The 3,465-nt window shown below is 46.3% G+C and overlaps 1 long non-coding RNA gene across 1 annotated transcript; it reads left to right on the top strand.

Moving 5' to 3' along the window:
- The first annotated feature begins 2,569 nt into the window (after positions 1-2,569).
- LOC125521958 lies at positions 2,570-3,126 on the top strand. The gene is made up of 3 exons (XR_007289519.1): positions 2,570-2,637; positions 2,805-2,877; positions 2,959-3,126. It is a non-coding gene; the product is annotated as an uncharacterized LOC125521958 (long non-coding RNA).
- Positions 3,127-3,465: the final 339 nt, after the last annotated feature.

Here is a 3,465-nt window from a genome sequence, read left to right as displayed (position 1 = left end):
AGAACTGTGTAGTGTGCTTGAGACCAAGAATATCCGTTCCTGCATATTATTGAGTCTCTTCCAAGAGTGCCTTTTCCAGTCATTCTCCCCTCATACCACGATTTAGGGAGACCTATCTTCTTAAGGCCAGGAATGAAGTCAACACAAAACCCGATAACATCCTCTGTTTGATGGCCCATGGAGATGCTTCCTTCTGGCCTAGCGCGGTTACGGACATATTTCTTTAGGACTCCCATGAACCTCTCAAAGGGGAACATATTGTGTAGAAATACGGGCCCCAGGATGACAATCTCGTCGACTAGATGAACTAGGACGTGCGTCATGATATTGAAGAAGGATGGTGGGAACACCAGCTCGAAGCTGACAAGACATTGCGCCACATCACTCCTTAGCCTTGGTACGATTTCTGGATCGATCACCTTCTGAGAGATTGCATTGAGGAATGCACATAGCTTCACAATGGTTAATCGGACGTTTTTCGGTAGAAGCCCCCTCAATGCAACCGGAAGCAATTGCGTCATAATCACGTGGCAGTCATGAGACTTTAGGTTATGAAACTTTTTCTCTGGCATATTTATTCACTACACCATGCACCAGAATTCCCTACCGTTGTGTGTTGGGAAAAAAGTCACTATTGCCGACCCACGGTTGGCCATGAAAGTTTCTAACAGACTGTGGGTCGGGAAAATTATTTACGGTGACACACCGTCGGTCGGGAATGATAAAACATATACCATCGAACTGTCGGTCGGGAATTCCCTTATGGCCCACGGACCATCGGTCGGCAAATAACCCCGACCAACAGTCAGATGCTAAATGGGCCTCGCGCGCGAACGGCCAAATTTTAGCGCGAAGTCTGGCCCAGCCCACGAAATGTTTTTTTCCAAATCACTTCAATCCCCACGAGCAGCCAAATCCCTAACATTTCCCCCCAGCCACGCCGCCAAATCCCTAGATCCCAGCCATTCCACCGCCGCCCCACGCCTCCCGCCGGTCGTTCCCCAGGCCGTCCCACGACCTCCGCTACGCCGTCCTGCCCGCCCTGCGCCGTCCTGCCAGCCCCGCGTCGTCCTGCCTCTGCTGCGCCGCCCCGCGCCGTCCTAACTGCCCTGCGCCGCCCTGCGCCGTCCCGTGCCCATCCATCTCCGCCCTGCGCCGCTCTGCACCGTCATGCCCATCCATCTCCGCCCCGCGCCATCCTGCCCGTCCATCGGCGCCCCACGCAGTTCCGTCCTGCCCGTCCATCGGCGCCCCGCGCTCGTCCGTCCGAGTGGCTGCTTCAACTTGTAACCGGGCAGCGTGCGTTTGAGGTACAACTCCTCTCTCTCTCTCTCTCTCTCTCCCCTAGAGGCATGTTGGAGCTCTGGCAGTGGGGATCTTCCGTAGAACGCATGTGGCGGGGACAACTCCGAGGTTCTTCTGAGGAAATGATGATACTAACTCTGCAGCTTCATGTGGAGGCCGAACTGGATCTGTACATATGATTTGAGAACAATGTTTCATTACCGTTAGTTGTGTAAGTACACACGTTTGTCCTGACATTAAAAAAGAAGGAACAAATGCATTTTACATGGTTTATGCCTGAATTGTTACAGGTTCAATGAGCAGGGATCACTCATTAAGTCTAGCAAGTTTCTACACTGTCCTTAGTGTTGTTCAGCATGATCTCGTAAGAGATTTTATATTCAACATCATGGGCTAAAACAAAATTCTGTATACTGAACAACTTTTTACCTTTCATAGGAAGTGCTTTCTCTGACTTGGTGAGATAAGCATCGAGGCTAGATTCTTGTATTTCCTCTTAAGGAAGTTTAGCATCTGAACTGGGGGAGACCTCACGCAGTGTGGATTTTCATCTCTCTGTACATGCGACCTGACTTCATCTCTCTTTTGTTTCTGTTGCAGGTTGCATAGAGAACCATTGTTGGTACCATTGAGCAGAGGAAGAAGAGTAGCAGAATCATTGGTACTTAGTGACCAGCTTGTGGTATTTGATTGTACCTAGCATCATATTTGCCTGAACCAAACACCACCTTAGTGCACAAGGTGTGTGTGGAGTGTCCACTATTTATTTTTCTTTTAGTATATGATTAGTTGATGGAGTGCTTTTAGTCTGGCTGTTTGATTCAGAAATTATGTGAATAACTGAAATGGTAGATAGATTAGGAGTTAGTGGCTAACAAACAGATATTATTTATGAAATTGGTGACCTTAATATCTTGTTGGTATTTTGTCACAAATGTGGCTCCAATATTTATTGAAGTTGTTATCTTAGTATGTTCCAAGCATAACCCAGCCAATGTTGCATGTGAACATGAATTGAAGGTTTTGCTTAGGCTTCGGCTCTTATGCATTTTTTCCTTTAGGAGGCTACACCGTGGGAGCTCATCTTCAAGAGATCATCCACCGACGTGCTTACTGCATCCACTCAAGTGAGTTCCTCTGCCCCACTCAAGTCTAGAGGCCCTCCATGTGTGTGGATGCCATGAATATGTAGAGATACCTCCTTATGTTTGGCACTGATTTTTTTAGTGTGTAATCTGGTTGGTTATTAGGATTCTTGCTACCGACGACTCAACTTCCAGCAGCGGCGCAGTAATCCCCTTCCGTGCTTGTCACGACATCCTCCACTAGTTGGTGAGTCAACCATATCTTTGGTCTATTTATTTATGGTGGTATCTACCTTTGCTATGTGTACTACCATTGAATTGGTTCTATGATTCTTACTTTCTTTTCCGAGCCATTTTATTTATAGTACTTCAAGTAATTCCTTGCATTCTTTGGTTGTGATATCATCTGTTCAGGATTTAGTGTGTATTTGTAGTGACCAAGTGTGAAGCTAGCTACCATGGATAGAAGTTGGATGGATGCGCCTAGGTATAACGCAGCATATATGTTTTAAATTTCTTAGATGCTGAAACTATATATAACACACTACACATGTACACTTGCATGTAGGCATACAGAGAAGTACTTACAAGGGCTCGCCAAATTCCTAGGCTTTGCATTTAATAAATCATCGGTCGAGAATAAAATCTTATGTCCTTGCAAAAACTGTGTGAACTCATACTGGAGAGAAGAGTCTGAAGTCCGTGAGCACCTGGTATGCGAGGGATTTGTAGATGGCTACAAAAAGTGGATGTTTCATGGAGAACGTGTCTCTTCTTCTTCCATTCCTCCAAATCTAGATGAGGGTGACGATAGGGATGAGGGTGATGATATATCTGATTTGCTACGAGACCTTGCTGCTGGTTTGGATAAGGGGGGGGGGATCTTGAAGATGATTGTGGTTTAGATCAGGATGACTCTTTTCTAGAATCTCTCCACAAACTTGAAGCTGATTCTAGACAAGAGCTATATCCAGGCTGTAAGAATTTCTCAAAGCTTCGTTTCCTAGTGAGACTTCTTCACACCAAACTGCTTGGAGGGTGGTCTGATAGAAGTTTTGATCTGCTGTTAGATCTA

The sequence above is a fragment of the Triticum urartu genome, chromosome 7, assembly GCF_003073215.2.
Source record: "Triticum urartu cultivar G1812 chromosome 7, Tu2.1, whole genome shotgun sequence".
Lineage (NCBI taxonomy): Eukaryota > Viridiplantae > Streptophyta > Magnoliopsida > Poales > Poaceae > Triticum > Triticum urartu.
Note: the sequence above shows the minus strand (reverse complement) of the source record. Positions and strands in the feature narration are given on the sequence as shown.